This window comes from Manacus vitellinus, unplaced genomic scaffold (assembly GCF_001715985.3).
Source record: "Manacus vitellinus isolate BGI_N305 unplaced genomic scaffold, ASM171598v3 scaffold_5_pilon, whole genome shotgun sequence".
In the NCBI taxonomy this organism is placed as follows: Eukaryota; Metazoa; Chordata; class Aves; order Passeriformes; family Pipridae; genus Manacus; species Manacus vitellinus.
The window spans coordinates 10,939,628-10,950,261 of record NW_021940682.1 but is presented as its reverse complement, the minus strand read 5'-3'; the positions used below and the strand labels follow the sequence as shown (position 1 = coordinate 10,950,261).

The 10,634-nt window shown below is 46.9% G+C and overlaps 1 protein-coding gene across 2 annotated transcripts in view; it reads left to right on the top strand.

Annotated features, from left to right (window-relative positions):
- Window positions 1-378: 378 nt before the first annotated feature.
- Window positions 379-10,634, top strand: part of HIPK2 (homeodomain interacting protein kinase 2) — a 129,880-nt gene continuing 119,624 nt past the window's right edge. The window contains exon 1 of one of the 2 annotated variants that reach the window (XM_018080327.2): window positions 379-561. The gene's annotated coding sequence lies outside the window, so the exon portion shown is untranslated. The remainder of the gene's footprint in view (window positions 562-10,634) is intronic. The other variant, XM_018080326.2, reaches the window with a different exon arrangement.

Sequence of the window (10,634 nt, the reverse complement as noted above, 5' to 3'; positions counted from 1 at the left end):
GTAACATTAGGATTTATTTATTGAATGGAAGTAACAATAAGCTGTAATAGTGCATGTTTATACAATGTTGTGTATGTTCAAGGTGCTATATAAAGAGTGGCTGTCTGATCAAGCTGCTGACAGAATGATGCCAAGGAACAGTCTTCTGCTTATTTACAGGATGTGTACAGAATAGCCAGTGGGAGGCAAACAATCTCAAGATGTGAACCCCTTGAGCTGCTCCTGGGCTCGATTCTGATATAGGTCAGCAACAGCCACAGTCACTGAAACCTGCAGAGCTACGCAAGGAGAAGCACCGTCTCCCCATGGCCAGCTTTAGCCTGTCTGTGTTGTGTTCTGGAGGGAGAGGGAGTTTCATGCTGAGTGAAGGATGGCATAGTTTGCTCCCTTGGTTTTCTTCAGCATTACCCCTCAATGGGGCGTTTGGTTGGAGAAGCTGAAGCTCACTCTATTTACGTGTTCTCTGTCCTGCTCACCTTCCAGGGCCTGTGCTGACATCTGTCTCTGGAGGGATGAAGTAAGAGCAGTCACAGACAGCTCCTACCCTGAAAAGTGGGAAAGGTCAGTCCTCAAGGCAGTGGTATTTACCAGAGATACTTGGGAAACTCTGAAGGCAGCTGTCTTCCCCGTTCATTATGACTTTTAATCCTTAAAGGTATTAGCAAGAACTGGAACAATGGTGTTACACAGCAGTACCCTGCAGACTGACATCTCTTTCTGTTCTAGAGACTGACAGGTTTATCTTGGTCTGTGGGTTATGCTGAAATGCCAGAGAAACTTACCTCTCACCAATATCATTGAAATTGTAGGAAGTGGGCATAGGAAAGATTTCAAAAAGTGTTTCAAAGCAGGATATTAAATGCCCATCCAGCATGTTCCCTAACAGGCTTGTCCAGCATATTTCCCATGTATGGGGTGCACAACCTGCCCAGGCTGTCATCACTGCCCTTTGCTTTGTCACTGAAAAGATTTTACCTCCTCATTAACTGCTCTGCTTTGCTTGCTCTGATTCCTTGTCCTTTTAACAGTGGGTGTGGGAAAACTATTCCTTTGTCTTTGTCATGTCTGTCCTTGACTTTGTGTTCCTTCGGCTGAATCATATCTCAAACACATTCTTCAGCTCTTTCTCCTGTGTCCTGTTCCCTTCAGCTCTGACCATCCTCCCGTTTCTCTGTGCTCCCTTCAGCTAGTCCACCTCTCCTTTCAATGGCATTGCTAGAGCACAGTGCTGTATGTTGGATCCTGTGTTGACCAAGTAGAGCAGAAGCATTCCTTCCATCTCCTACAGGCAGTGCTCCTGTTTGGTTTAACTTTTGCACCATGACATTGTTCATCTGTGTGCAGCTTGTGATGTGCCGTGGCTACGAGATCCTGTCCAAGAGGTCTGATGCCTCATGAGCCGTTTTCTATTCTCTGTTTATGGAGCTAGGCTTTCCTACCTAAGTGTATGATTTTCGTATCTGTCCCATTTGAATTTCATCCTGTACCCTTCAATTTGTCAGGATTGTTTTGAATTCTTATTTTGCAATCCTGCTTGCTGTCACCTGCCAATTTAAAAAGCACAATCTCTGTTTCTTCACCAAGATCAGCTTTGTTTTCCACTCTTGTCTCAAATAGAAAACACAGAAGAGATTGTTTCATAAAAAATAGAAACAGAACCTTGCCCACAAATATAAAAGAAACTGGAAAACACAAAACACTTTGCATTGTTTTACACCTCCTATTCTTTTACTCTCGTGCTTTTGAAGTATTCCTAATAACAGTTGTATTTGCTGTAGTGGTGCCAGTGCCAAACAAAAACAGGAGCTTACTGCACAAGGCATGGTATTGACATGAAGGGGCAGATAGTTCCCACCCCAAAGGGTTTGCATTTCCTGCAGTGAAGACCCGGGAGCATGGATCGTAGGAATTGGCTGAGCTCTTTGGGGAGAGGAAATCACAATGTGTGGGTTTTCCTGAACATTTCTGACAGGGGTTCCTTCAGGGAAGGGAAGGGTGGGCTGAAGATTGAGGTGGAGTAAGGCAGTAGGTTAGGAACAAGAGAGAAGAGGATGAGAGAGAGAGGTGGAAAAGAAAGGTGAGAGTAAGTGACTGTAACAGGAGAGAGAAGTGATCCCTGAGAAGTACGGGGGCTGGGGCTGTCACAGCCAAATCTGGCAGGAACAGAAAATTGAGTGAAATGCTGAAGATCCCATCTTGGACTGTTTTTGCAACTGCCCTTACTGACTTCAGTCTCTCCCAGGTTTTTTCTCGGCAGTTGTTTATAACGTCTTTGGACAGGAAAGTGAGCAAGGACAGGAAATGCCACCTATATCTTAATACAGGCAAAACAGAGTGTCTGCCTGGGGATTCCCCCCGTCTGGAGCTGAGACTAGAGGCAAAACTGATGCTGTGGCATTCCCTTAAGATCTCTGATCCTGCTCACCACACTCAAGAAATTCTGATGGGACAGAGGTTATCTGAAACACCAGCACTTTCCATTGATCTGAGATCCTTGTGGTTTCCTCCCTCGCCGCCATTGCCCTTCCCATGACGGCGGTGTCTATGCCGGATGAATCTGATCTGCCATCCTCCCTTCTCCTCCCCATCAGGAGGTGCATACTGAATTTTCCCTTAGCCTACACATGATGCCTTTAAGGGCATGTGTGACTGCCCCACCCTCTCCATCGTCCTGTCTGCTCTACTCTCACCATCAGTCCAGGTGACCAAAACAGGTACGAGCATGGAGGCACAGTCATCAACACCTGTGCTTATGGGTGAGAACCACATGTGCATCATCCTGCACACGGATGTGCATGGCCCAAAGGCTGGGCATGTTTCAAGCATGAGGCTCAACATACTATTCTCTCTAGTAGCAGGTTGGGTATGTCAGTATGTTTGGCAGTGAGTCTGTAAGATTTTGGTTTTTCTCTTGGGTGAAGAGAGCAAGAAAAGCTCCTTTTTTCTTATAGTTTGGAGTCAGGGTGTTTATTTGCTACTGGATGTGATCCAGTAGATTCAGTGTGTCTCTGCACAGAGAGGAAACAGCAGAGAGGAAACAGTCTAGGAGGTTCCTGGAATGTGTGGAAGATAACTTCCTGACACAGCTGGTGAGTGAGCCAGCAAAGGAACGCGCCCTGCTGGACCTGTTTTATGTGAACAGAGAAGGACTTGTGGGTGATGTGGTGGTCGGAGGCTGTTTTGGGTACAGTGATTGGTTTTCAGTTTTTGGAGAAGTAAGGAGGGGGCTCAGCAGAATGGCTGCCTTGGACTTCCGTAGGGTAGACACTGGCCTGTTTAGGAGGCTGGTCAACAGAGTCCATTGGGACACGGTCCTGAGGGGCAAAAGAGTCCAGGAATGGTGGACATTCTCCAAGAAACAAATCTTAAAGGCATAGGAGCACTACAAGAAAGACACTGAGATGCCAGTGCGTGTCCAAAGAAGGGCGATGGAGCTGCTGAAGAATGTAATGCACAGGTCTTATGAAGAGCAACTGAGGGAGCTGAGGTTGTTTAGCTCGGAGAATAGGAGGCTTAGGAGAGACCTCACACTCTCTATAACTACCTAAAAGGAGGTTGTAGTGGGATGGAGGTTGACCTCTTTTCACAGGTAACAAGCAATAGGACAAAAGGAAATGGCCTCAGGTTGCATCAGGAAAGGTGTAGATTGGATATTATGAAAAATTTCCTAATGGAAGATATTGTCAAGCACTGAAACAGGGTGCCTAGGGAAGTGGTGGAGTCACCATGGACATGTTTAAAAGATGTATAGTTGTGGTGCTTAGGGGCATGGTTGGTTGTGCACTTGGCAGTGTTTGGTTAGTGGTTGGACTCATTGATCTTAGAGGTCATTTTCAACCTAAGTGATTCTATGGTTCTATTTATTTTTGCTTGAAGACATGAGGTTTTTTCCTAGTTACAGATCGTAAAGGCATACAGGATGGTGGATAGCCAGCAAGCTCCCTACCTAATAGCTGCCTTGGTGGGGTGCTACACTTCTGAAGGGAATGTTGCAGCAGATGATGGAGTGCTTTGATGGAGACTTGGACTCTAGCAGCAAGACTCAGAGAACATCCAGTCTCAGAAAACTTGCAGAACGTTTCAAAGAAAGTTTGTTTTTTTCAGGAAGGTCCTTTTAGCTTTCCCAGAATATTTTTACTTGTAGGCAAAATTTGTAAGCATTCTTTATTTTTAAAACAGGGTTTATATTCTGCTTTTGTCTGCAACGACTCCAGCACTGTTGATGTATTTATCTTTTCCCTGTTAACACTTGCTGTTCCTGGAACGTCTCCTGCTTAGCAGCTGTTTGTAGGTGCGGTTTTTTTTCTCTCCCATCATCATGTACCTTTCCTTCCTGTTCAAGGCATCCATAAACCTCTTGTAGTGACATCATAGCTGTTCCCATAGCAACAGATTATGATACTAGAACAGAGGATAATATCAAACAGGAGGAGGAAGAGATAAATTATGGTGTTTGTGTGCGTGTGTCTGAGGGCTTGATTATATTCCTACATCTCTTCCGAGGATGTTGTCTGCCTAGCTTCTCCTCTGTTTATCTTATGTGCCTTTTAAAGGTTAAGAAAATGTGAAGGAAAAAAAAAGATCTGGAGGTCAGAACAATACAGACACATATTTTTGTGGGTCTCTGTGTAAACCTAGTAGGCTGAGATTTGGTGTTTTATCTCTGATAGCTCTTCTATGTCTCTTGAGAGTAGTCTGGAGAAAACTTGGAGGCACAACAATCCTGTGGTACAGCTTCACTTTTATTTTAATTACAGATTATTTATAGCCCCTAGCAGCTGGTATCCCAAGTCAAAGATCTCTGTGCTGCAGATTTTTCAGATGATGGACAAATGTGGCATGGTGTTGCCCCAGAGAACGCGCAACCTGTATTTGAGAAAGGTTGCAACAAGTGCTCAAATCAGCCAGAGGTGGTGGCATGGGGAGAAGAGGGAGAAGTACCCAGAAGAAGGATGGATATTGGAGGGACTGTTGTCTCTAGACTGCTCCAGCCTGCCTAGAGAGGGTCATGGAGGAGGCGGTCTGAGCCTCATCCTAGTGTTAGCTTTTCACAGTGGTGTTTCTGGAAGAACTGTGTCAGTAGTGGGCCAGGGGCCTGGTTTGTGACCATCTGCATGGTTCTTCCATGGCTTCAGGCTGTCCCTCTGACAGGAGCTGACAGCAGCAGGATTGCAGAAGGGCGAGTGTCCATATTGCTCCATACTTACATTGGTAGGAAGGCTATCTGTTTGCTTAAAGTAATAGGCTGAAGGTGAAGAATGTCCAGTTAAAATGCATGGGGTTTTATTTTCTCCTAGGCAGCACTTAGTGTTGGCAAATTCCAAATAGTTTGGTGAGGATTTTCAGCAAGTCTCTGTTTTGCCTCCAAACGGTGGTAATTTCTGGCCATCATTACTACTTTCCTATTTAGATGTTTGACTTCAGAAGCTGGAGAAAAAATTCCGAGAAAACCCTATTGGATATCCTCATAGTGGATATCCAATAGTGTGTGTGGAACCTTTAATCTTCCTCTTGTGACAGAATTTCTAGGGAGTTAAATAACTAGTCTTTAAAATACCCAGAGTAGGGTTGTCTCTAACATGGAAATCTCTGGTGGTGCACTTGAGCACCTTAACGTTTACAAACAGTTTTGATCCCATGCTGAGGCACTGTAGTGCCCAGGGGGGGATGCAGGGGAGGGATCTGAGCACAGCGGTAATAGGTATGTGTCAGCTTGCTTTAGCAGTACAATTGGCTAGGGGAGTATGTAATGGGGCTCTTTCCATTACGGGAAGAGCCCTGGGTCAGCAGTGGAGCAGCGCTGGGATTAGGTGATGCCCATCCTCCAGCTCCCAACACAGCAGTGCACAGGAGCTTTCTGGTGTCTGGGCAGACTGCTGGTGGGCTTGTACAAAATATATGTGAGCACACAACACCTTGACAGGAATGAATAGCTAGGTCATCTTCATAGAAGCTTATTGGGAGCCAGTAGAGACCACAGGGGGCTGGTTGGTTGTGCTTCCCCTGCACAGCACCTGAACGCACACTAGCCCCAGTTTCAGAGCAGGCTGATGGCGTTGTCCTGCAGGGAAATGCTTCCATGATCAGGCCTCAGGGTGATGAGGCTAGGGAAGTTTGGAACAAGGTCTTTTGCAGAGGGAAGAGAGATCTCAGCCTTTACTCTGAAGCCAAATTGAAACAAAAGGACAGCTCTTGGCTACGGGCAGTTTGTGGACAGCATGGAGAAACACAGGACCTCATAATTCCCTCAAGGCATGTGCCTGCAAAGGAAGTGGGGATCACATTTAGTGATGAGTACAATTATAAATTCCTTCATCTCTTCTAGCACTATCACTGGCACCACCGGAAACATGCCTGCCCACCTAGCTCCCCCTCTGCATTCTTTCAACATCAGAATATTTGTGTATTTAGCAGGTGGAGATAAGAAACAGGTTGCAAACCCCATTTTAAAATAGCTGCACCACCTGACAAGGATGTGTGAGACCCAGACACAAGCATACCCCATTGATGGTGACAATATTTCTCTTGAAGTGTCATTTTCTTATCACTTATCTGTGGCTGTGAGCACCTGGGTAACCAAAGTGCACCTTCCAAAAGCCTGTGCTGCCTGAAAGCACGTGCGAGTCAGAAGGGACTGCAGATGCTGTTATCGAGCAGTGTATGTGAGGATACAGGTGGAAGAGTGTATGTGTGTATATGTGGGACTCTTTCCATGTTTGCAGGCACGTGTAGGAGGGTGCACATATGTTTGTATGTGGCTTCATCCTCTTTATCTATGGAAGACAGCATGGGCCTGATTCTCCTTAGAACTATTACACCGTTCTCTCAACAAATTTTGTTTGTACCTGATCTCTTTTCCACTGCAGGGAATGAAGAAGGGAGATGTATTATAAATATAGATTAGGCTTTGTGTGTGTTTGTGAGCTGTCTTAGCCTGTACAGGAGGAAATATAAACAAGGTGAATGCAGGGTGTTTATGTGGAGCAATGCTGTGACAGTGTATGTGTTGGCAGGAGTGCTGTCTGCAGTCTCTGCGTAAGAGGTTGTGTTGCCAGTGTGAGTGTGGAAGACTGTAAATCACATTGTGTTCAGGAGGGGACACTGCCACTCTGCCTGTAAAAGGCAGGAAGAGATTTTTGAAGCAGTGTGACTTTTCAGACTGAACAAAAGGGTTACTAGAAGTCCAAGCTTGAGAAAAATATCATCCAAGACATTTTGACAGAGGGTGATCTGTAATCTGCATCCACTAGCTCATCTCCATCCTGATCCAGAACAGCCGCATGACAGGCATCTTTCATGCATCTCCCAGTGCCAAGTTTTGGTGGCCCAACTGGATCAGTTCTTGGATATCTCTTCAGCTCTGCTAATGTGTCTCAAGTCTGTCCTCTGTATCCTCAGTTATTTCAGTCTTGTCTTAGTCATGAAGTGTAGTTGGGCTCTGTATGCAAATACAGTATCCCCTGGGGAATCTGTATCCCTTTAGGTGTGTTTACCATGTATCACTCACAATGTATCTAATGCAGGTGAGACCACCTCAGTAAAGTAACTGTGTCTTTTCCAGTATCCCTGCTGGTCAGCACCTGAACCCTGGTTTTGTTCTTGCTCAACTGCAAACTCAAGCTGCAGAGCGTGGAGTTTAGGACTGGGCTTGGCTTAAAAGTTATTTCATGTTCCTCCAAAATCATTGCTGTTTCCCAGAGGAGCACTTGAGTCATTATCAATCCTTGCATTTCCTTTCAACCAGGAAGGGTTGAAGGGGTTTCAGGAAGAGGGTACTTTGCAAGGAGATGTCTGCTTTCCCTTGCCATGCCCTGTCGCAAACAGACACTGAGACTCCTGCCAAAAAGCCACTGCCTGCAGAAAATAAAGTGGGAGGGAAAAAGAAGATGGGATGTGAGTGAATGGCAGGAGAGGGCATAATTTCAGGTGATGATGCTTTTGCCACCCATTACAATAATGCAGATGCTTTTGGTAACAGGGATGGTGAGCTAGGAAACATGTTTCCTAGCCACAGTTGTTACCTGGCATCGCCGGAGCAAGTTGCAGGTCCTGGTTTTTTTGTTTCATTGTTGTTGGTACTAGGGTAGTTCTCATCTTCTTGTTGTTGCAGGGCTTGTGAAGGGAATACTCCTTGGGTATTTTGAGTTCTTTCTCCTGTTCCTGGCAGCCTCTTCCCCTCTCTCACCCCCTGTCCAGCCCAGCCCTGTCACGTTCAGTTGTGCTTGGTTGAAGGTGACCAGCCCTCTTAAGGTGTTCATGGCTGAGGACGTAGCACGAGCATCAAGAACATACTGACTTCATGTGGGAACTGAAAGCTTCATGTCAGACGTCCTAACCCATGGGCCAGCAAGTGTGGGGACTCTGTGGTCACCCTGGGGCTCAGGATGAGCTGTGGGGGGCCGGCAGGCATGTGGGGGAGGAAGAGCACAGGCATGGTCACATAGGTAAAACACTGTGGCTACCATGAAATGCTTGCTGAGAAGATGGATATTGGGAGTTATTTGGCTAACTGAGGCAAGGGAATTGGGAGCCTCTCCTGCTGATTTCTACCCTCCTGCCTTGCCCTCCAGGGATGTCGGGAGGGCTGTGGGGAGCAGGTGCTCCCCATCCCCTGCTCTGGCTGTCTGGGCAGATGGACTGCCCACCAGGCTGCCTGCCAGTCAGCCTGTGGAGCACTCGTCCCCTTTTCAGCTGGAGGTGGCAACCCAGCAGCACACGAGAGCTGTGAAATCCAACCCTGTGTTGGGACAGGCTGCACTTAAGCCCCATGTAAGCTCTAATTTGAAGGCTTAAAGGGAGCTGAACTGTGACACTGAGTGCTGTGGCTGAACTTCACCCTTCCTGAGCTGTGACAGCCTGCCACAAGAGCAACCAAGGGGCAGGGCAGCCTCTGCATTCCCAGCAGGGCCAGGAACCTTCAGATGAGTTTCTTGGTTCCAACAGAAGCGTTGGATTTGGTCAGGTTTTAATCTGTAAATGTGATTAATTGTGGCTGGCAGTTCTGACCTCTGTGGTTTGCAGTGTATGGCCAAAGAAGTAGTTGCAGTAACAGGCCTGTTCTGGCAGTCCAGCTCATCTCCATACGTCTAAGTATGGTCATCCCTATAGTTCTGCCCTGATAAGTGCTTTTCATTTCCCAAGCCTACTCATCGCTTCTCCTGGCAGGCAGCAGGCTCAGCCTGTGGCTGGTAGCAAATAACAGCACCCCTGTGCCAGGCTCCTAAAGGCCACATAGCCACTATACTGGGCCTCTGTTGGGAGAGTCCCCCACCTCCCTCTTGTAATTGTGTCCCTTTCTGTCCACACTTGCTGTCTGCTCAGGGACCCCTTTCCTCTGATGCCCCTTGGGGAGATGCCTGGCTCCCCACACTGCTGGAGTGGGTGAGCTGCCCAGCACACAGGTAGTCACAGAAGGCTGAAACTCGCTGTTTCTTCCTTTTTCTTTGCGGCTGTGATCCTTGTTTATTTATTTGTAAGAACTGTTATTGCGTTCACTTAGGGTCACTTTAGCATGAGATATATATTTCGGAGCCCTCTCACTGCTCAAAGCACAGCCATAGTTTTAGGAAAGCTGCAGAGTGTGCAATGCTACACCTGGGCGTGGGAGGGGATTTTGATGAGGGGCTTATCTGTGCTCAGATAGCTTCTGAAGAAGATAACCCCCAGCATCATGCCTGCTGTATTGCTGGGAAGCACATAACATGTATCTGTGTGCCCACACCAGACCTGTCTGCAGATGTCCCTGGAAGCATCCTGTGGCATGCTGCCCACCTTCCTCCACCAGTCAGGGCCGCAGGACTTCATCCAGTATGCCAGAGAAAGTATCACTTGTGTTCATCAACCTTTACAAGAAAACAGATTGTGATTAAGTCAAAGCTAAGGTTGTAGCACATGCTGGAGGCTGGAAGGTAACTGTAAATCCTATGTCTCATTTGCACAAATGCATTTGGTTCCAATCCTAAGGGCATTTTCCCTTCCCCTACTTACACCTTTGTTTCAGAAACATGTAAATTTTGTTTGCATTTATTTTTTCAAAACACCACAAAATGCGGGTGGGGGGCTTTTAAATTATATTTGGTACATAAGGGATAAGGAGTATTTTGGGTGCTTCACAGGGTAGGAATCTGTGGATGGTTGTCATTTATGTGTTGTCAGTGGGGAACACTGAAGAGACTGGATACGCCAGGAGAGTAGTAATGATTTTTGCAGTCTCATACTTGTAGGTCTGCTACTCGGAGACCTCTCAGCTTTCTTCTGGCCCAGCATATGAGACCTCACAGAGTGGGTCATGTTTCAGGTGTGAACCTTACATGCAGGGTCATCTGGTGGATAAATGTCCTGTCATGGAAGGGGTGTGGGCTCTGTGGCAAGGTGCCGCAGGAGTGGGAGATGACGCTGGCCAGTTAGGCTCCTTCCAGGGCAGCAACCTGCAAGATGCCCCTACTCTGAAGCGGCCATCCTTTTTGTCCATGGGGCAAAGAAGAGGGACTTGATTTATGTCCTGAAGATGTGGGAGGTGCAGATCTGCCCGAGAGCTCATGAGGAGGCAGTGTGGTAGTGATTCTCGGATTCGCTGGGGGTCACCAGTGATGGCACATTTATACTGCTGAAGGCCTTATCCCTAGCAAAGGTTT